Source organism: Pleurodeles waltl, chromosome 3_1 (assembly GCF_031143425.1).
Source record: "Pleurodeles waltl isolate 20211129_DDA chromosome 3_1, aPleWal1.hap1.20221129, whole genome shotgun sequence".
NCBI classification, from domain to species: domain Eukaryota; kingdom Metazoa; phylum Chordata; class Amphibia; order Caudata; family Salamandridae; genus Pleurodeles; species Pleurodeles waltl.
The window spans coordinates 693,628,142-693,652,723 of record NC_090440.1 but is presented as its reverse complement, the minus strand read 5'-3'; positions in this window follow the sequence as shown (position 1 = coordinate 693,652,723).

The following is a 24,582-nucleotide window of genomic DNA, read 5'->3' as shown; positions in this document are numbered from 1 at the left end:
TATACAGCCTAGATTCACAAAGAAAGACAGAACTTTCTGTCCTATGCATACTATTTTTGGACCAAAATCCCCACGTTCTTTGAAATCACAAATAATTTGTAGAAGACGTACACATTTATACAATCATTGGCTTATTTGCAAGCCCCTTGCGCCGCCGGTGCATCACCTTTTCTATGGAAAAGTGACGCACCGGCGGCTCAAGGGGCTCGTAAAGAAGCCCCTATCTAACTCAAAGGCGGCCCGCAACATGTTTCACAATGCCTTACACAGCACAGCAATGTATTGTCAGTACCCTCACAAACCCGGCGCCCTAAAAACTGGGAGACTTTGTGGCTGGCCGCACATGCTAGAAGGTCTCCCCTGTTAAACCTTCAGGAAATTACAAATAAGCCTAACCTGTGAAAGCCCCACTTAACTCGGGGCCTGACGTCTGCCTTCAGCTTGTGAAATCTATTAGCTTCCCTGGTCACACCCCCCAAGTCTGTCAGGCCCCATCTCTGGCACCATCTGACTCAGAGCAGCAGAGGTGAGAAACGAGCTCGGTCTCACCTCGTTAGAGCTGCAAATTAAGGGTGCAGCGGACTGGGAGCCCAGCCCAGGTATCATCCCTGGGATAACATGCTCACTGTCTGCAGAGAGGAAAATGAGTCATGCATTATGGGAAAGAGGTGCTCACGTGGGCTCTGTCACTGCGCATGAAACCTGGGTGTCTGACACTTCACATAGGATCCTGTGCTCTTCCACTGCCCTTCAGCGCCTGGCATATGCCATCACACCCTTAAGCTGACTCTCACTTAGGGCCAGATGTAGCAAAATTTTGCGAGTCGCAAATGGCCCGAATCGCTATTTGCGACCCCGCAAAATCGGAAATGGGATGCAAAAACCCCATTTCCGAATCGCTAATAGCGACGCAAGCCATTACCGACTCGCAACATTTTTGACCCCATAGTGCGACCCACAAATAGGAAGTTGCAATTTGCGAGTCGCAAACCATATGAGAAAGCCACTCGCAAATTGCGACTAGTCGCAAAAAGCCCATTTTGCACACCCACTAACTCAGAGCAGGTGGTAACCAGAACCAAAGTATAAAAGGAGACCCAGAAGGCATCTGGGTGACTCAAGATGGCGGAGATATACGTGATAGCAAGGAGGAGGAGAGTCCACGCCGCACAGCAGAGGAGGAGGAGGAGCCAGAGACAGGAGAGGATATACAGAACCAGGCAGACACTTTTCCAACAAACTGAGGAGAAGATTTATGATAAATACAGACTCAGCAGTGCAGCAATATTAGAAATAATAGATCTACTCAATCTGCAGCTTCAACGCAAGACTGTGCGCGGCAGCGCCATCCCCACACATGTGCAAGTGCTATGCTCACTGCACCTCTTGGCCTCGAGTAGCTATCAGGGGGTCATTGCTGTGGCAGGTGGGGTATCCCAAAGTGCACTCTCACGGTTTTTCAGATGTTTCTTAGATGCCATACTCACACACATGCCACATGGAGAAGTGTGGCACAATGGTTAGAGCGGCAGACCCTGAAGCAGAGATCTGGCTCAAGACCAGGCTTCAAGTCCTGCTTTGGCAGGTCTTGGGCTCAATTTCCCTTGGACCAGATAATTCTCGCCTCAGTGCCTAATCTAATTAATGGGTCCCACTCTGCAACTCTGGGCAATAGCTTGCTTAATCTCCACAACGGCCCCACCAGTGCTTGGATGCCTGGCTTCACCCTGGGGGTGCCCAGGAGTGGGCACCTCACAGGGAAAAGCCAGGAGGGGTTCCATAGTGGTATGAGTACAGCGCCTTGAGACCCTAACGGGAGAGTAGTGCGCTATACAAGTGCAAAGTTTACAGTTTACACATCTCCCGATACATATACCTACCCAGGAGTGAGGCACAAATCAACAGCACCAAGTTGGAATTCTACAGGATTGCCAACTTCCCTCATGTAATAGGGTGTGTAGACGGGACACATATACAAATCTGCCCTCCTGCAAATCTGAAATATCTGTTCTGCAACCGTAAGTGTACCCACTCACTGAACATCCAGGTGGTATGTGACGCCCATTATGTTATCACTGACATGGTAGCCAAATTTCCAGGGAGTACACATGACTCTTACATTTTCAGGCACAGTGGGATACACCAAGGCCTAGAACGTGGGGAGTTTGGAGACGGATATCTCCTAGGTATTGCTGAGTACACCCTGAAGACATACACACAGGTCAATGTGGAAACCATCCATGCCTTGCTAACATTGTCCATTTTTGCCAAACAGGTGACAGTGCATATGCGCTACGACCATGGATACTTACCCCGTACTTAACACCCAGCAATGAGACTAAGAGGCGATACAACAGTGCACATAGGAGGACCCGAAATGTTATAGAGTGGACCTTTGGACTGTTGAAGGCAAGATTCAGATGCCTACACCGAAGTGGAGGTGCGCTCCAGTATGCCCCAATAACAGCATTCAAGATAGTTGGCGCATGCGCTATACTGCACAACATTGCCACCAGACGTGGGCTATATCTCACCCCAGAAGACCCAGATTCGGAGGATGACGAGCAAGAGCTACCACATCGACATCATGGGGATAGAAGTATTGCAAATCAAGGCAGACAGGGGCGGGACCACTTTGCAAACCAATACTTTGGAAGGTATGTGCTGCCTGTCACCACACACACGAATGTCACACACAAAGAGCCCAGGTGTGAAGTGGAACAAACAAGAACTTTTATTAAGTGAACCTATTAACTAAAGAACTGAACTGTTGGTCAGGGGCTGTAAATATCCACCTACAATGAGGACACATTCACCTCATGTGCCTCAATTGTCCGCAAGTGAATAGCTCAACTCCTACGCCTGGGATGCCCAGCATGGCTTGTGCCTGGATTGTCAGCAGATCCCTGACGTACACTGCCACTCCTCAATACCCTTGTGTCCGTGGCAGATGCACTACTGACGGTGGAGCCCTCCTCACTATCTTGAGGTGTGTCTGCTGTGCCCCTAGCCACCTGTCTTGCCTCCATCATGTCCACAGCGTAGCTTATCCATCCCAGTCCACGAGCCACATCCCCTGCAAAGTGGCCCAAGTCTACTTGCAAACTGACTGTCCGGCGTGACAGCCCTGTTGTATTGACAGCCAGGCGAACGATTGAGGCAGCCATGCGGTCCAAAAGGTGTATGAGTTGGCGCTCACGGCGCCTTGCACTCTCTCTCTCTGAAACAAGTTCAGTTACTAGTTGCCGGATGGAGAGTGCAAGGTCACCGACATGACTGTTCAGGCTTTGGAAGTCTGTGTGCACCTGTGCCAGCCCTGTGGTGAAATTCCTCTCCATACGCTGCATGGCCCCTGATATGACTCTCATCTGCCTTGTTTGCAGGCGCTGACCTCTGATGAGAGCTGCCTCGGCGGTGGACATGGAAGAGTCCCCTACATCTCCCTGGGACACTGCAGGGACATGGACACGTCGCCTGCGACGCAGTGGAGCATCAGGGTCCTGTTGGCTGGCACTGTGGCTGGGACCGGGTGCTGGGTCAATCTCCCCAATGTCCAATGGTGCAGCTGGAGGGGACTGTGGTCAGGTGGTGCTGGGCCCTGTGGTGGCTGCTCCTGATTCTTGTGCTGCCTGTTGGCTGACCTCTGTACCCTGGATGGACTGGCTGGTGGGGATGTCTTGTGGGAGACCTGTGGGACAGAGGGAACACACTGTCAGTATCTAACATCTATTGTATGCTTCCTAATAAACTGTTGCCTATTTGCAGCCTACTGGACTACATTGCCCATATTGCACCATTCTGGTGGTTGCTAGTCTGAAATGGAGCTAATTTGGTTGTGCATGCTGCTGTGTACTGGGTGGGTGGGGGTATGGCCGATATGGGTGTACATGCATGTTTCATGGTACTCACTTGTTGATGTTCCTGGCGCTGACGTGTCCAGCTCTCCAATTCCAGCCACTGCCTCTGGCTCCAGAGTCTGTTCCACACGTTCCTCCATGGGTGTGGGTGGTGGGACGGTGGATGGGCCTCCTCCTGTGCCCCTCATCTCCCGGAGGCGCTCTGCCACCCTCTCCTTGGTCCTGGAACGCAGGTCGTACCATCTCTTTTTGAGCTCTTCAATGCTCCTATGGCTCACCCCTGTTGCATTTACCTTCTCCTGGATGTCAGTCCAAATCCTCCTTTTGTCAGTCTCTGGCACACTGAGGGCAGCCCTTCCAAATTGCTGGTCATGGTGCTGGCAGCATTCATCTGTCAGCACCTCCAGTTCCTTCTCTGAAAACTTAAGTTTCCTCTTCCTGCCAGAGTCCTCCATTCTTGCTGCTGTTCCTCCTGGTGGTTGTTCAGCAGTTGGAAATGGGTGTGGTCCTCCCTCCTCCCAGGTGTATTTGTAAACTTCCTGCCTGTGATGTCATCAGCAAGAGCCAGGAAGTGTTTTCCAGACTGTTCTGCTGCACCTGCATGCAATTTGCGGCACAGTCGCAAATTGCGACACCCACTCGCAATTTGCGTGTTCGTTTTTAGCGAGGTCGCAAAAAGCGACCTCGCAAACAGTGGACTCGCAATCTGCAGTGCGACTTCATTTGCGAGTCGCAAAATGAAGTCGCTTTTTCTTGTTGGATACCTGTTTGCGAGTCGGAAATTGCGAGTCGCAACGACTCGCAATTTCCGACTCGCAAATTTTTAGCTACCTACATCTGGCCTTAGTGTGTAAACTTTACTCCGCATCCATTACTAAACCACACATTCTTTACCATGCAGGCCGTTTTTAGTCACCTTATAACCCAGCAGTTTACTAATCAGGTAAGTTATTGTTTTAAAATGACACATAGATATATTGATGTTGCCCAGTGGTGATCACCACTGTTATAGTTATAGTTAGGTCTATGTTTCCATAGAAAAAGCATTATTGGTTTGCTTATAACTTTATGTGCCATATGATGAATCATTGCAAAACATCTTAAAAACCAGTCTCATCCACTTCTGCTCCTTCCTGAAAAGTTTTGCAGTGATCTGTCAAATGAGGGCTGAGAAAAAGGGAGCGAGGGGTCCAAAAATGCATTTTCTCCATGCAGTTTTTCATAGGAAAATTGGACAAAGCTACAACCAAAACACCTGAATGGAATTGCACCAAGCTCATCCGAAAGCTAGATTTTGTTCCAAACAATGTGCTTTTTGTGGTTTGGTGTAAATCCATTCAGTAGTTTTTGAGAAATTAAGGTTAAAAATTGCATAGGTATTTAATGCTGTGGAGGATCCGTGAATCAAACAGATCAAAATATATTATTTGATTGGCTCCCACCACATCAACAAAGATTTGGTGGCAGCCATTCTCTCACCAACATCACTATGGGTGGTGGCTGAGGAGCCAGCAGGGACTGTGGAGCCTTGTTGCCCCTCATGCCTCCTAATGATTTAGTAAAATGTGGTTGCACTGGGTGGGCAATGGGGCATCCAGTTTTAAAAAGAAATGACAACTCTCATCGGCATCCAGTATAGGTGCTGGTGGGAGCCAGCAGGGGCCCCAGGGGTTGTCAGGCTCCCCTGCGACCTCCAAGTTATAAAAATGAAAAGTGCGGGTGTACCAGGGCACCAAAAAGTTGAAAAAAAACCAACAAAAAGAATGATAAATAAGTAGGGATGGGCGGTGAACTCCGCTCTGCTTCGCTCGCAGATTTTGCAGAGTTTTTCTTACTTTGTGCTCTGCTCAGAGTGTGGAGTTGCGAAAAACTCTGCAGATGGAGTTTTTCCTCATTTGCGCTCACCAACATCAAGTTGGCGATGGGGAGTGAGGAAAATCTTATTCTAGACCACCTCCCAGTGAGATTTCTCAACGCGGACAGTCACAGATGGTCACTACTGCTTGCGTTGAGAAACCTTACGTTCGCATTGAGGAAGCTGCTGGTCTAGTAGAAAATGTACTTGAGCAGCAGAAAAGAAGCAGCACCCTCTTGCATTGCGCATGGTGCCATTCGCACTGATTTTATAGAGCAGGACAAACACCCAGCACTAAAAATCAGTGCAAACAGTGTGACCTAACGCACTCCACTGCTTGCAGAACTCCATGTAGCGCGGCAGAGTTTTTTGGTCACTTCACAGAGTTCCACGTAGCAGAACCCTGCAAACTCCACCCAGGCCTACAAATAAGTGGCAGGAGCTGCTCATTTATTTTTCACTGCTCCTGCTAGGAGCACAACAAAATGACCTAGGGCTTTTTAAAATTACATAATTTCTTCATTGGAGTGCTCATAGAAGAGGCAGGGACACAGTCCTTAATTGGTGCTTGTTGTTTCCGGCACTTATTTTTGAGGGCCGGCACTTCTTTTTCTGCCTCAAGCATTTACTGCGAGTAAAAGACACATTTGGGAAAGAAGGAGAAAGAGAAAAACAAAAAAGCGTCACAATGGGAGAAAGCAGAAAGCTGCAAGAGTGAGCTGATGGGGCAGGGAATGGCTGTAAATGGATTAAAAAGTCCAGAGATGGCTTCAGGATGATGCTGCCTCCGTATTACGTGTTAGCACATTTAATTGCAGCATCCGCATGCTTAAGAGGAGGGCTTTGGGCACCAGCATGTTTTTATTTACAGATTAAGCATTGCAGGTACACCACCAACCATTGTTTTAATGTGGTGGGGTGGCTACAGAGTGTGCAGCAGCACCCCAGCAGAAATTTAATTTAAAAAAAACAGTAAGTCTCCTGGGTCATTAAATCCATGACCTCAAGAAAGTTTCTCATATTTTTTAAAGCACTCCGAGCTGGAGCTGCATGCTCTTTGGCTGGAGTGCAGGGCCCTCGTGGTTCTTTCTATGGCTGCATTCCTCAGTGGCCTGATGAATGTTAAGAGAGAAACTCAAAGACACGTTTGATGTTTTTTTTCTTCAAAAAATGCTTTTTTTTAAATGACTTGAGTTCATCACTATTTCTAAACATTGCAACATGTGAATTTATGAAATATACATTTGATCATAGTTATTGGTGACTTTTGACAATCCCAACAGGTCTGCTTAATTAATACATGTTGAAATGCTGAGCGTTTGATAAAGTCAATCGGCCCAGCCACTATTATTTTGGTATTTTGATCCTTTCACAAAGCCAGTAAGTCTGTCTTGTTGAAATTACACCTTTTATATTGTTACATGACAAAGACAGATGTGCAGCAGTGGTGTGGTTGGGCAGCCATACAGTGGTGGGGGTGCCTGTGCCCAACCCCACACCATGAATGCCCAAAGGCTGTGTGAGGTGGAGGTTTAGGCACCTGTGGGGGATTGGCGCAGGGCCTGGCCCCAATCCCACAGCATGCATGGTGATGGACATCTTACTCATGTTAAAAAAAAACAAATACATTCACTAGAAAAAAAAAAAAGTTAAAGTCTTGTTATTGTTATAACTTGGACTAATATGTTAATTTTAAAATATACATAATATATATGTGAAAAAATCTAAGGGTAAAGCTTAGTTATAGTTAGGAAATCTTATTTTCCCTATACAAACCAAATGTAAACTGCACTAACTTTAAAAATTACAAAGTTATAGTCAGAACTTTCATTTAAAATCGATCCACCACCTTTGAATTATTATAAGTAGCAGACCTCATCACACACTCTTTTCAGTTCCCTAACTAAACAACACTAACTATAACTCGCCACTCTACCATTCACTGTGTTCTCACAAATAATGATACTCCACTGTACAACACTACACTGTATGAGACTCTCCCCCACTCTACTGCAAGACTCTACACTAGACAACACTGAAGTATATGACATTCTATTCCACTGTACTCCAATGTATGCATATGCGCTGCAACTGAAAGTACAGGCAAGAGGAAGGCTTGTCGAGGCAAGTTCTATGCAATGAGAAGACTTGATAGATGGCTGGATCAGTAAGGTACTGAGAGCTGAAACATTGTTCATTGCTTATTGGACTTTTATCAGTTCCTGAAAAGGGTCCCTGATTATGGATTGCGTAGTACCACTGCACTACAGAGGCATTAATTGTTCTAAGGTGTGAGTGTCTCAGCTTTGGACCTGGAGGTGCAGTAGGATGTTCTGGGAAGACTCCAGAAATTCAGATCCCTGACTCAACTTGGGGGTATGGTTTAGGACACATACAGGGAGAAACGGAGTCTGGAATACATTCTTATTGGTGCCAACTTTGGTGAAGGAGTAAATGCTCGCTGAAATTGATGAACCTGTGCACCTGGACAGAACTGGTCTATATGTGGTCCACTTATGTATGTCCCGGGGTCACACTGACTGAACCTCACCATCCTACTTTTACTCCACCTCATACTGAGTAGAATTGTGATATCAATTTGTTTACAATATTACTGCTTACCAAATCCTCAAAACCATCACAACAAATATGTATGAAACAATAGACAGTACCTTAGAATGGGTTCAATAGACAGGCAGTGGGGATGATTGGTGAACCTGCTACATCCAGATCTGTAAAACCAGTAAAAACTCGCTAGAGACTGAAGAAAAGGTGACCACTCTGACAAAAAAAGCTTTAGGAGTTTAGAACCATGGTCTCCATCCTTATGGCAAGGACAAAGCACTTTGACAACAGGGTGGAAGATGTTGAGGGTTGATCACGTAGGATTATTTTGAGATTTGTGGAATTTGTAGGACTATTTAAATAGGGATGCTTTAGAACTATTTCTGAAACTAATAGCTCTGTGAGAACAAGTTATCACGATTTTTGTCAGAGTTCTTTTTAGTTGAGCAATCTCATCATGCCTTTCCCCCTGGCATTCCCAAGGGGCACAACGAAGAGCCACAATATCTAAAATACTGACCTACAGACTACAAGACTACATTTTACAAAGGGTTCGAAAACGAGGGGATCTCAGATATGAAGATCATGTCATTAGAATCTTTCCAGATTATACATAGAAATTTCAGCCCTAAAATATGTCCTTCCTAGTCATGAAGCAGAAACTAAGAATGCTGAACACTAAATACATGCTACTGTTTCCAGCAAAGCTGAGAGATGTAAAAGGTGGGAGGACACAATTCTTCATATACTCAGAGGATATGTGAGACTGGCAGGAGAAAGGCCACAAAGTGGATGCATCCTGGGATTCAGCTGAAAGGGGCCAAACAAATTGGGAGCAAACAATGGCAAGTGGATTGAGCAAAATATGGAGGGAGGGCTTGAGGATGGTGAGTCCAAACTGCTCTCACATTGTGGTGCAACAGGATGGAACACTGGCCATGGTGGAACAAAGTGGAATTGGTGTTGCCATGGACTGCAGAGGACCTGTGACTCATTGAATATTAAATGACTTGTATGTGTGAACTGGTTCAACAGTTGGTAAAAAGATTACTTGATCACTCATGGTCCGTGATCTATTGGCACAGATGGCCAGTTGTGTAAATGAGCCTTGGTCCCTGTTCAGGATAAGTTTGGTTATGCAAATAATACTGTTGAAAATGGCTTGAAGACATTACTGAACTTCTATAATGATAGGTAAGACTTCAGTACTATTTACTCTCAGCGAGATTCTGGGATGAGCAGTGGGGAGATAGGTATCATAGATATACTGTATGGGGAGTAGGTGAGATGATGCTGATACAAGCAACGTTAGGGGAATAGTTACGGAAAAGTGGCGCATCATTCATGATGCACCACTTTTCTAGCACCCCATTGCATCCCTTTAACGACACCATGTGTGCACGGTACTTACAATACAGCACACCATGGCGGTCGTGTCCACATTAACATCAAAAGTTATGGCGCTGATGTGGCGCTTTGCTGGATTAGCACCATAAGTGATGGCCCTAATGCAGAAAAGCACAGGGAGGCCCATTGTTTTCAATGAGAGCGTCATTTTAATGCTTGCATTAGGCAGGCGTTAATAATGATGCTAAAAATGGCGCAGTGAAATCTTGTAAATTTCACTGTGCCATATTTTCTGGGCCTCCCTACATTTGCGTAAAAAAATGATGCAAATGTGGCACAAGGTGGCGCTAGGGGCATCATAAATATGCCCCTTAGTCTTGGTCTGCAAGTACGATGGAAAAACATCAGAGCTACTGCCCTGAACCTAGAATGGAGTAGAGAAAGCAGCTCTTAAAAGTACGGGATGTGGAGGTTACAAGACCTAAATCCCCACGTAATTGTGGGGTTCACTTTGGCTTTTCATTGGTTAGGGAATTCAGGGGTATAGTTCCTCGTCACCTCACCTGGCCAATTGGGCTGAGGAGAGCAGAGACCACTAGACCGCTCCTGCATATACTAGTAGTCAAAGTAGTAGTTAGTAGTAACATCTACAGTTACTTGTTGTTATGAGACACTGAGTCAGAAGAGGAAGGGACCGTCAGCAGTAGTTTATATGGGGAAGCATCTCTGTTACATCGTATGGGGTGGTTACTTAAGATGTAGTGAGATAGTTTTAGCTGTGTTATGGTTAGGAGGGTTGTTTGGTTGTTCACGAGGCAGGACATTAGGGTGCAGCTCCTTCTCATATTCCCCTTATGCAAGGAGGGTAGCTATATGGATTGCTTCAGGGATATTGTTCCTGCCACATGTCCATCATGTAGTTATTTGATGCAGATAAATCTTGGTGTATGGGCTGCTGGAGGGGGTAGAAATGTGTACTGCACAAAATGTAGATGGTAAAGGTTTTTTCTGAAGATATCGGAGGTCCTTCTCCATATGTAGAAATGTCCTTCCTCTGGATGGGAGACTTAACTTTGTCCTGGATGTAGCGACGTACAGGATGCCTCCAAAACCCCAGACTAAAACTGTAATGCCTGGGGCATTGTCGAGAGTAATGGCTAGGTTAGAGTGCATAGGTACATGCTGTCAATCACTGAACTCTACAAAAAAAGAGTTCACATTTTTATAGTCGGTACACAGATCATTCAGTAGACTAGACTAGTTTCATGATTAATGGGGATGGAGATACAAGGGGTGATGCGCCTGGGAAAATTCCTAGCAGATCATGTTCCCCTGCTGGTGACATACACATGATATACAGGTGGTGCTGTTGTATTTCATTGATACCCACATAGCTTCTTAACCCTGAGGCCCTGTGCGATAATGTGTCTAGAGCAGGGGTCTTCAAACTGGGCGGCGGGCCCTCTAGGGGGGCCTCAAGTGATCCCAGCGGGGTGCCAGGCTCTGGCCAAAAGAAGCAATATACAAACAACAGGGCTTTGTTTTAAGCAGAAACATGTTATTGCATTTTTAAAAAGGTAACAGTACTTAACTGCAACGTTTAAATAAGTCTAGACTTATTTAAACATTGCCTGCTTTATAAGATAATTGTGAAAAATTCTGAGGGGGGGGGGCATGATTTGTATCTTTCAACCGGGGGTGGGCATGGCATTAAAAAGTTTAGAGACCACTGGTCTGGAGCAAATTTAGCAACAACAATAAAGGATTATTTTAAAAATAGCTGGGGGACTATGACCACAAGAGTGAATGAGTAGGATGTGCTCACGGTGGTCCTGCGGGAGAAATGCCTCAGTAAGAGCTGTACGCAACAATTGCAGACGCTGGCAATGAGGACCCTTTATTGCCGGCAATTGGGCGCACTATGCTTCAGATGCTCTAGGGTCTTTTCATTCTAAATTGCATTCCAAATTTTACCAAAAATCAAGGTTTTTTGTAGTTTAAACTTTTTCCATTTATTTCATATGTTTCATTCTCCATTGACTTTAATCCACTGAACCATGTAGATTAACATCCATCTGAATATGTGATCCGCAATGACTGGATTCACATGATATTAACAGTATCATCCAGTGAAAAAATGTCCCAATCCCAATACATTTTGGGTTAAATAACCCCCCATCAGGGGTATCCGAAAAAACGATAACAATCTCTCAGCCTGACTCGGTTCTGTAACGCAACACTTTACAATCAACAAAATGGTGACCCCATGACACCAAAGATACATGGGAGTGCAACATCCTTTATGAAGTGACCATAATAGTAGATGGTGAGTTTCACTTTGAAGACCAAAGACCAACTAGCATCTGCAAACCAAGCCAGAATTTGTTTTTTAACTGTGGTGATTAGTTCAATGACTGAGACCAGTACAATGACTGTTATTGTAATCCGACGCTTTTAGTGAGTGCTCCATGCGCGACTCCCCTAAGCAGTTGAAAAGTTAAATTAAACGAAAATCACTTTATGTTACTATGCATGCCTGCTTTTTTTTTGTTGAAATTGTTGTGGCTTAATGGGGACCATGCTATCCCCCACTTTTACTGCCATGATTCAACTACTTCATTATTGGTGAACCATGCAGGTATCTTTCATCACACTAACTCTTGCCACCATTGGTATGTGCGACATGCAAGGACACTTACTTGTAAAGATTATGGACATCCAACTGCTGGGCTCGCTAATCAGTCTCCCGGCGATTAACTGACACTGAAAGGCTTGACGCTTACCCTGGAAGTAAATGGACCAGCTTTTAACCCTTCCCGCCAACCTACCAAAACTTCTTAATGGCCTAGCTTCACCCTTTTCTTTAGAGTAACAACGTGTACCATTGCTATGCATGCGAGCTACAACAAGCAGCACTCAATCGAAAATCTGCCACTTGCACTAAAACAGTGGCTACTTCAAAATCTATTACCACATATCCATAAGGAATATAATTATTAAAATACATTTTGAAATGAAATGACATGACCCAAGGCACGCAACCAGAAAATATCCAAATAAAAAAAAAAAAACACATGATGGAAAGAAGGTAAAATACTCGAAAGCTTCATGTCACTCCAGATTCTCTCTTTCTCTTACGCAACTATGCAAATGGCATGTTCAAAGAAAACAAGTATATTCCAGCTTATCAATCATCCCTTTGGGTTGGATACTCTCAAGTCTCTTGATCAAATAGAATTCCTTCTGAAACAGCTGCTTTTGATGGTCGCTGTCTGCCTTGGCTTTCACTACCTCCAGTATTCTGAAATCTTAATTGAGAATTGTTATGACCTACCTCCTGCCAATGAACATGCACGTTTGAAATGGAAACTTCATTACGTATGTCACTTTTATGTTCTGATATCCGCAGTTTTATCTTTTGCTCCATTTTGCCCACGTACATTTTTCCTCAGGGACATTTCAAGGCATATATAACATTGCTTCTGTTGCAATCTGCAGTCTTTTAGTTTAATGGGAGTGCCTTTGTAGGGTGTATTGTGGTGTCTCTTGTAATTATGTTTTTTCGATGTACACAGTTCACACGACCCTAACTCCTCTTAAATTGACCCGCCTGTGTTTGTTTCCTAATCAACAGAATTTCCTTCAAATTTCTCGAGCCGCTGTGAGCAAATAAAGGTTCTAGACTGGACAAATCCTTGAAAATCTGGTTCATTGATGATTTTCCTAATGGAATAAGCCTTGGTTGAATATTTAAGAGCACAAACCAATCTTTGGGAACTTTCTATTGGTGATCCTTCCATTAAGTTCTTCATTTGTAATCACCCTACTCATGAAATACTTGCTTTTAAATTCCTCGTATGAACTAGATAATTCCTCCGGATCTGAGATGATTCTTTTTAATCTGATAAATTGTGAAAAGGGTAAATGGTTCTTCAGAGAAGTATGATGAAAACTGCTGTAATGCAGGCTATTGTTTCTGTCTGCAGGATTAGTATAGACACTCGTATGAATGCCCTCAGGAGTTACCATTACTAACACATCCAGGAATGAAACTTTGTGTTTGTGGATTTAATGCAGAAACTTGATGTAATCGCTCCTCCTATTTAAGGTAGTGTGAGAGGACTGCCTCTCCTTATGATGAAAATGTCATCAATGAAACGCTTGTGAATGATTAAATAGTTTTGCCATTTCTCATCCTGTAATATCCAGTCCATTTCAAATTTTGTCATAAAAAAATTGGCATATGATGGTGCTCCCGGAAATCCTATGGATGTCCCGTTTTTTGGTAGAAGAAACCTATCCTGCCATCGAAAACAACTATGATACAAAGCAAAGTGCAGCAGTGCCAATAAGAAGACTTTATTTGCTTTAAAATGATCCATTTGCAATAGCACCCACTCCATTGATTCCAACCCTTCATTATGAGGGATGGATGTATATAGTACATTCACATCGATAGTGCAAAGCCACCATTCTGTGATGTCATGTACGGGTAGCGCCATGATTGTATTTAAGAAAGCTGTGGTATCCTCAATAAATGTTTGCCTTTTTTGTACTAAGGGGTGAAGAAAAAAATCCAAATACCTTCCCACAGGTTCATGTATATGTCCACATGCAGAAACAATGGGTCCGATTGGAGGATCCCGGGGATCTTTGTGAATCTTTGGCAACATGTATAATACCGGTTTTCTTGTGTGGATAAATAAGCCTTGGTTTGTTCACTGATCCGTTCTATGTCTGCTGCTTTAAGCAAAATCTCTCTCAAGATGGATTGGAACGATGCTGTAGGGACTGATTCCAATGGCTTGTATACATTATTATTATTCACATGCATGTTTAATTGTGCCTCATAGTACTCAGTGTCCATCAACAGCAACGCTCCCCTTTTATCAGCTGATTGAAATATTATCTTGGAATTGTTAGCCATAGATCTGAAAGTGCTCCATACTTTCCATGTCAAGTTCATCTTGGTGTGAGGCTCAGAATCCAACTGATTCATGTCATTCTTTACCAGCCTTTCAGAAGAATCTAGAGTGTTATGTGAAACTGGAGACTGAAAAGAGCTTTTGGGTTTAAACTACACATATTCAGGTTCGTCAATGGGTTGAGAGGAAGACTCAATGGTGCTAAAAAAGTATTTCAACCGAATAGATCTCATGAATTTAAAAAAGGATGTCTCACTGTCTGTGATGTTACTTTGATAGGTAGATACATATGAAGTTCTTTTGTTTAATACTTTCACTGGAAATGGAGTTAACTTCATGGATGATTTGTTGATGACTAAATTGTCTTGCTGCATAAGTTCCTTTTGTCTTTTCCTTTTCTTTTGGTTTCTCTTCTTCTGGTTTTTCCTTGCTGCTTTTGGGTTGATTATTGGCTGCTGGGCTGTCACTAAAAAATCTGGTTTTGTGGGTTTATATGCCCCTTTCTTAGTTCTCAGAGTTGTCTGAATCTGCTGTGGTGGACGATCAACAGCTCTGTCCCCCTTAGTAATCAAGCTTTCTACTGAAGACACCATGATAGGTTTCTTTTGCATTCCTCTTTGGGAGTAAATCTCAGCCCATGTGTAAACCTCATCAAGTTTATAATCTATGTTACCTCTTTTGAACTTTTTCAATTTGCGTTCATGAACTATTGTTGCATAGTTGTCTAGCAATTTGTTGATGTCCTCTAATAAAGTTATCCATTCCTCCTCACCGTACCTTTTATTTAATTCTGTTTTGACATTGTATATCTCTACTTCAAGGTATTTTAAGATCTTGGAGAGCTCCTTGATAATTAATAGGATCAGATGCAAAGAACGTTTAGTTAGTATTGCAAACCATTTGTCCATTAACTGTTTATTTGTTTTACACAACATCAGTCTTAGAGCTATGCGCAATCCTCTCGGAATTCTTTTGACTTTATGATATTGTATTAATGTAGTTGCGTGCAACCTCTTTATTTCTTGGTTTATTTCTCTGCGACAGAGGTATTTCATTTGTTTTAAAAGTTGTGTTGTAGGTCCTGTATCACTACTGAACTGCCTGTTGCCATGAATTAATCCACAGATTTCTGCTGCTTCTGGGGTGAACCTTAATGTTTCAGTTTTGTTAGTAGTGAGTTGTATAATATCTTCAAACGACATTTTGAATAATGGGTGAGTGATTATTTTTCAGAGACTGTGCAGATGAAGAGAATGAAAAAAATGTTATAATCATGCACTCCTTTCGTTTAAACGTATCCAAATGTTTTTATCAGTTAAATAATGTATCTCTCACTGTGCTCCCAGGAAAGTGGCACGTCGGAACTGTATGCAACATTTGCATGTGCTAGCAGTGAGGACCCACTATTGCCGGCAACTGGGTGCACTTTGCTTCAGACCCTCTAGGGTCTATTCATTCAGAATTTTATTCCAAATTTTACAAAAGATTAAGGTTCTCCAATTTTTCTAGTTTAACTTTCTTCCGTTTATATCCTATATTTTAATCTCCATTGACTTTAATCCACTGAACCATCCATCTGAATATGTGATCAGCAATGACTGGATTCACATTATATAAACATTATTATTCATTGAAACAATGTCCCAATCCCAATAAATTTCAGGTTAAATAACCCCTCATCAGGGGTGTCTGAAAAACAATAAAAATCTCTCAGCCTGAGTTGGTTCTACAACGCAACTCTTGACAATCAATGAAATGGTGACCCCATGACACCAAAGATCTATACATGCGAGTAACATGCTTTATGAAGTAATCATAATAGTAAACAGTGTGTTTCATTTTGAAAATCAAATACCAACTAGCAACCACAAACCAAAACATCTTTTTTGTTTAACTGTGGTAATTAGTACAATGACTCAGACCATGCCGTCGATCAGCTGAGATAAATATCCCATGGCTTAATATAAAACAGGCCTTCGACCTAGAGGGAGAAATAACAAAGGAGAAATTAAGGGCAGCCATATTAGGGATGCCTTGAAATAGAGCACCAAGAACAAATGGGCTACCCCCCGGAATTCCTTCAAACTTATGTGAAGATACTGCCAAGCAGACTATTGGAAGTCTGCCTGGAGTCTGCAGATAAGGACAGACTACCATAATCTATTTGAGAAGCAGTCATAGCGATATTGCCAAAACCTGATAGAGACTTGCCGAACCCTGGGTCATACAGATCACAATTAATGATTTAAGTGGATACCAGAGTGCTGTCCAAATCTATTGCTAACAGAGTGCAAAAGGTAACAAGTCTATTGGTTCACAAGAACCAATGAGATTTTTATACCGAGAAGGAACATCCTCATGAACATCTGGTGTCTAACACACATTTTGCATGAGATGCAGAAGTTAAGGTGGAAACTGTTTTAGTAGCCTTCTAGAGAAGGTGTTTAATACTTTGTACTGGGGTAACATGAGAGCGCTGCTTCGAAAAATTGGGTTTGGGCCTAATCTACTAATTTGGATCTGCCTACTATATTCTGATCCCAAGTCATGAGTTAGATCAGGCGACTACATCTGGAATGTGGAGAGAGGCACCAGGCAGGGGTTCTCCCTGTCCCCTCTGTTGAACGCATTGACAGTGGGGCCATTGGCTATTCATCTGAGGAGTGTGATGAGGGTTTGGGGTATCCCAGTGAGAGATACTATGTAGTCTTGTGCAGACAAAGCACTTATCTGTCTACAACAACCTCTGATCTTAATCACGTGGTTGCTGGATGAGTTACAGTCATTAAGAGAAGCATCAGGTCTAATTTATCAATAAACGTAAGTCATTACTGTTTCCACTATCAGGGTTGAGTGGATGCCCATTGGACAGACTCCCCAGGCTGGACCTGAGATGGGAACTGGACAGATTTACTTATTATATTTCCAAACAGCTTTAACGTGCTGCTAAATGGTGTTGGGGAAAACAGTAATTAAAAGAAGCATCAGGTTTATATATCAAGTAAAGTACATCGTTACTATTTTCACTATTAAGGTTAAGTAGATGACCGTTGAATAGACTCCCCAGTCTCGACCTGAGATGGGAACTGGATAGATTTACATATCTGGTGATCTAGGTTGCACACTTGCCGGAGAAGCAATTTGTTTATGATATGGATAAAACAATGGCTGATTGCAGGCTTCAATACTCTTCTGGAACACATTATGTTTGTCAGTAGTGGGACGGATTGCAATTACAAAGCCAGTCTTTCTTCCATGGTGTTTGTATGCATTGTAGTATTCTATGCAGCCAATTTCAAGAGATACTTTTAAGGAAAATGATAGCCAGCGGGTGTCTCTGATATGGAGAGCGAAAAGAATCTGAATGGGAGGTCGAAATATATTATATTCCAACACAGCTTTAACATGCTGTTAAACGGTGTTGTGGAAAAAAAAAAAGGGAGAAGTGTGCACTAAGGGCACAAAATCTGCTGTTGTGTCTAATGTCTGGAGCTATTTAGGGATATCACGCCCATAAGTGGTACACCAGGTGGCCAGTATATGGTAGGCCATGGTAAAGACAGTCCTACATAAACGTAGCTTTTCTAGGAACTTTTCAATATGATGGCTACAGCCCTTCACGAGGATAAGTAATGATAGGTCGATGGCTAGGTGGAAGGAAGGTGGATGTGAGTCATTAGGCGACCAGTACACAGGGGATAGTTGTCTCATATTCCAGGAGTAGTTTAATGGTGGACCATCAGTTTTTACAATATGGAGTCGACCAAGTGCTTGGTGTCACGCCTCTATGACACATTAGAAAAGATAGGATTCTATTGGTCCTCAAGGCTAAAATCAAAATGGGAAGACTTGCAGGAAACCCTATAGATGAGAGAGGTGTCCAGTAATGCTAAATTTGAGCGTGATCATTTCTATGTGTTGAATCGTATTTATCTCACACCTGCCAAACTGCACTGTATTTATCCTACTAAGACATGTACATGTCTTAGATGCAAAAAGGCAGATGTTGGACTCTGGAAGGAGGTAGCCGAGCGACTGAGGGAAATGTCTAGCATTTAAATAGCTCTATCAATCAATTATTGTTTATTTGGCGTTATACCTTCTCCAAAAAAGTTAACTATTGATCTGCTTCATTGGGGTTGTCTTCGGCTAAAAAGAGAATTGTTATCCAACGGTTGTCAAACAATAGAACCTTAGCATGGAATTGGATCAGAGATATGGCTGAATGGGCAACAGCAGAAGAAGAACGCATAAGGGAGGTCTGGGTGGATGAAGGGACAGATGAAGACTGCGTGTCCTGGACAAAAATGCTGCGAAATTCAGTGGCCCCTGGGATACAGGAATCTGACTCAAAATGCTCAGAGGTGTGTGAGCAGGACTCTACAGTGGGAGCATCATACGGGTGAGAAAAAAATGGTTTTGAGCAAACAACTGAAGTTGTTTGCGGGACTGATTAAGAAAGAAACCACGTGCTGCATGTAGACTTTTGTCATAATATATGAACATAAGACACACAGAAAATATGTAAGTAACATACTTTCAAATGTATAAGCTCTGCTATGTATATGATAGTTAAAGGCACACCTTGTAGTTGCAAGCATCGTACTCGGTTACTGGTTCATTGCATGTCGCGGCCAGGTTTTAAGCCCAAGTTTGCTTTCTGAAAGAATAAAAAATAAAGCCTTCCAAAAAAACCTTTCACTGTCAATACTGTTTTACCTTTCAGTGTGTGTTTTACCTTAGAATGTTCCACAAGGCAGTGCAATATTACACTTAAAACAAAAGATATCACACACTCAACAAAGCTCAATTGTGTTTTAAATGGCAAATGTCATTTCCAAACAGCACTCAGCAATAAACACAGCCTCCTACACAATATTCTTTCCAAAATATTGTAGAAGCAACACAGCACAGACATGCTATTTAGACGGACGCCAACTCACAATGTGACCTACCCACCACCAAATGCCACAAGAAGTTACAAGAGCACCTATTAAGACAGAACTTTGAACACACAGCCACCACAGGTCAGCATGCAATTAACTGACTATTAAGGCATGTAACACCACTGCTTCTGTCAATTCCGTACCACCATATACATTTCCCAAGCAATCAACACTTGTTATAGCCGGGAAATTAGGCAGATATTTGGGTTCAGCCATGTGGTCTTACCCGTCAAAAGATCTATAATTTATTAAAACTCATACACTCATCCTAATGACCATTCAACGGCACACAACGAATTAAATGCTTGTCCGTGAAGAGAACATTTGGGCAGTCACATGCTTGATGCTTAAAAAAAGTGCAATGCCATATTAATAGTATTTCCGTGCTAATAAACAATAACAAAGTAGAAACTGGAATAACTAGGACTTCTCTCAACTTTGCTTTTGGTTTAGAGTTAAAACTTTGTGGAGAAGGTCTGTAGCGAGTATCCCATGGTAAACTTTGACTTCTTTCCCTCTACAGCTATTCTGGGGAAACCACATAGGCCCTTATCACAATTATATGTGATATTTATCGCACCTGACAAAAAATACTGTAGTGTTGTGTGAGTTATTAATGACCAAACCCTTTTGACTCCTAGAAATGTGATGTAAATGTTAGATCGTGGTGAAGTGAATGCAGGTTTAGTGTGGATTTTACAGTTACACATAGACGAATAAAGATGTGTAATAACCAGATCCATGTTTGGCGCAGTCATTGGTGGGTACCCAGGCTGGGGAAGACTTTACAATTGGTGTCGAGATAGGGGATAAGTAACCCGAAGATCAACAGTGCTCTCCCAGAGTGTGTGCCGTGGTCCAAGCAAACTGCTTGGGTGCGCCATGTGTGCCTCCGCCGAAGTGCAGGATAAACGTTTGGCATACGTGGAGTCAAAGCGCAACTCCAGTCAGTGTGAAACACTTGAAGATAACTAAAGCTTCACTGAGAAGACTATACATCCTTGGCCACGAACCTGCTTGAAAGGCCATGAAGAAAGGTCTGGTGCTACCAAGCAACATAAAGCTATACATCATATGGAGTGATAACGCTAAAGGTTGTACACAAACACATAGAGAAAAGAAGCGCTGAAAACTACGATAGGCAGATATGAGTAAAATACACAAAAGCGCTAGCTGACAGAATAATTGATGATAAAGCATTCTGTCATTGCACTTTAAGAGAGAGCCTCAATCAGAAGAGCTCTACAACCTTAGCAGCAGGAGAAGAGACCCAAGAAGAAGCACAAGGGTTCTGCTTACTGAGGTGTCCAATACCTGATGCAGCACACCACCAAAGCTACCGGGTGGCAGTTCAACAACTCCAGACGTCTCCAGAAAAGTGAAGAATTTCCACAGGCTGTCCAAGATGACCCAGGGGCCAGAACATTAAGGGCCTTAGAGATAGCACGGAGAAAGCACTAGAAGAATCAGATAACAAGAAGAGTATCATATACCTTAAGAATCTTGCTCGTGAGGGTGTAAAAGAAGTCATAAAGAAAATGCTTTGAGCTGATGAAGTTACATACCGTCAAGTTAAAAAAGGCTTGAATCTGAAGTTCAATTCAATGCCAAATGTAAATTACAAAAGGAATATTTTCAGTCAAGAATGACAGAGAGTTGGTAAAACCATAAACAAACTTGTTGAGATACGCTCATCAAACACTGTAAATTCAATTAATGTAATGATAAGAAAGTAATACAAATTGATGGATTTATTCAGATGAAGAATGCTGAGAGAAACTCCTAGTCTGGAGCGAATTCTCATGGCTTCCAGAGCTGAAGAGTGTGCCGATCAACAAGCGACTGACATGGAGGCCAGAGGTCCCCAAGGCAAGTCAGTTATGAACATAAATAGTAAGCAGAAGAATAAGGCTAAATGACACAAAATGATACCTCCACAGAAAAGGAAGTTGTGTTTCAGGTATGGATTTTGGTTTCCACATAAAGGTAAATGTCCAGCCACTGGACAGATATGCAAAGGTTGTGAGAAGGAGAACCATTTTGTAACAGTTTGCAAGACGAAGGAAAAAGTAAGTGCATCACAGCAAGGAGACAAAATGGCCACCTGAACATTCTAGAGATGATGTTTGACACACACCCATAAGGCCAAGTAACAACACCAGTTGAGAAAAATTGACATTGAACGTTGATCATCACTTAAATCTAGGCCTGGGCATAGGACTCTACCTTTCCAAGCGGGGTTTGCGGAATTCGGGCACTTCACACTATGCAGAGTTGTGGGGAGTTCCTGAATTCTGCAATTCAGCGCAGAGCGAAGTTCATTCGCACAAGCGAGCTTTGGTTTCGGTGCTTGCTCACGAGCACCAGAATACTTTCATGCCACTAGTGGATGTGTGTGAGCCTTTGCATTCTCGTGAGCAGCTTCCGACCACACGCGCAAGACTTCGAGTTTACTCTTCCAGCCGTGACGGCATCCAAAACAGTCCTGCTTGCGAGTGCAAAGCCACCTGGAGTAGATTTTCTACTTGAGATGGATATAAATCTAGCCAAAAATAGGGTTTTGACTGGATTTTCTTTTCTTATGGACCCTTCAAGTTGTTTTTTAGTGTGAGAAGCTTTTTTCCTTTTTTTCAAACAGGGAGGAAGTGCTCTAGAGACTCCAACACCCTGTTCCTTATCCAGAAGGCTCCTCCCAGTGCTTTGTCCATTTCCTGGTCACTTTTCACTTGGATTTAGAGGTGGAAGGGTTACTCTCTTTGTCTCCTGTATATACCTTTGGTTTTAAGGGCTTTGTGTTTCATGAAATCACACAAGTAAGTTAAAAAAACAGTCGAATAAGGGTATAGTTTGGTTGCTTGGACATGCACCAGCATTTCTTAGGACTTTAATGTGATTTTAAAATTTGATAGTGGTCGGTGGCCTGGAGTTTAAGTATAGGCCTAGTTAATATTTATTTTAAATTTCATTGACTTTTCACCTTTTGTAAAGTAAAATTGTTGCACAGCTCAGTACCTTTTCTACATGCTTGTAATGTTTGCAATATTATTTTACTATGTGGCCTAGATTTCCAAAGGACTATGTAGATAGTAGGAGCCAGGACTACTAGTCATCAGTGTATGCAATACATGCTTCAGTGGCTTATGTTTTTAAAACTTCATTTAGGGCAGGGTGGCATTGGAATACGTTAAAAATGTTGGCTATTGTTTGCATTTCAAGTGTTTTTGTAAAAAGGTGTATATGTTGTGGGGTACTATTTGATAGCAATGGAAGATGTGTGTTGTGAAGTTTTTATAGCTCAGTTAATGTTTGTGTTTTGCATTGCTGAATTCATGTTAGTGCTTTCTTCAGTAGTACCACCATGCCTCCTTATGGCTATTGTGTGTGTCATCATCCACTGTTTGTCTTTGTTCTCCAGGCCGTGTGGTCCGGAGCCATTTTGTGAAATCTATGTCCATAGACTTGCATGTGTTCTTAGTTCTCCTTGTTTCCTTGTTCACAGCTGTTGTTTGACCATGTGGCTGGCAGCCATGTTGCTTTTGTCATAGGCTTGCATGTGTTCTTTGATCCCCAGGCCTCCTTGCTCGCTGTTGTTGTTTGTCCATGTGGCTGTTGGCCATTTTGTGCATGCAGCCAGTGTCCCTTTGTCATACACTTGCAGGTGTTCTTTGTTTGCCATGCCTCCTTATTCCTTCTTGTTGTTTGTCCATGTGGCTGGCAGGCATTTTGCGCATTCAGCCACTGTGTCTTTGCTACAGGCTTGCATGTGTTCTTTGTTCCCCATGCCTTCTTGCTCCTTGTAGTTGTTTGTCCATATGGCTGGTGGCCATTTTCTGCATTCAACCAGTGTCCCTTTGCCACAGGCTTGCATGTGTACTTTGTTTGCCATGCCTCCTTGCTCTTGGTTGTTATTTGACCATGTGGATTTGCCATAGGCTTGCATGTGTTCTTTTGTTCCCCATGCTTCCTTGCTCCTTGTTATTGTTTGACCATGTGGCTGGTGGGCATTTTGTGCATCCAGCCAATGTCCTCTGCAATCATCTTGGCTTGCATGTGTGTGTTCTTTGTTTGCCATGCCTCCTTGCTGCTGTTTGACCATGTGGCTGACAGCCATTCTGTGCATCAAGCCAGTGTCACTTTGCCATAGACTAGCATGTGTTTGTTGTCTGCCATGGCATCTTGCTCTCTGTTGTTGTTTGACCATGTGGCTCTTTCCCACTCCGCCGAGCACTGGACCTCTCCGCAGCTTTCGACACAGTATGCCACCACACTCTCCGCACACGCCTCCACAACGCTGGAATCCGCGACAAAGCCCTGGACTAGATCTCGTCATTTCTCATGGGCAGGACCCAAAGAGTCCGCCTCCCTCAAGGATCTTCACTCAGCCCCACACTTTTCAACGTGTACATGGCCCCCCTTGGTAACATCGCACGAACACATCACATCAACATAGTCTCCTACGCTGACGACACTCAGCTCATCATCTCCATCACAAAAGATCCCACTACCGCAAAGGACAACCTCCACAACGGACTCCACGCCATCGCCAGCTGGATGGAATCAAGCCACCTCAGGTTAAACACAGACAAGACAGAATTACTCATCTTCGGCACCAACCCCACAGCGTGGAATGACTCCTGGTAGCCCACCTCCCTAGGATCCGCACCCTCACCCACCACTCACTCACGCAACTTGGGCTTCATCTTGGATTCCACACTCAGCATGACTCAGCAGGTCAATGCCATCTCCTCTTCCTGCTACAACAGCCTCCGCCTGCTACGCAGAATCTTCAAATGGATTCCCATCGAAACCAGGAAAACCGTCACCCACGCCTTGGTCAGTAGCCGATTGGATTACAGAAACGCCCTATACGCAGGAATGACAAACAAACACCAAACAAAACTGCATCCGCCTGCCTCATTCTGGACATCCCACGCTGCGACCACATCTCACCCCACCTCAGAGACCTACACTGGCTACCAGTATCAAAGAGGATCACCTTCAAAATCCTCATCCACGCACACAAGGCCCTCCACAACACAGGTCCCGCCTACCTCAATGACAGACTCACCTTTCACACCCCCACCGGC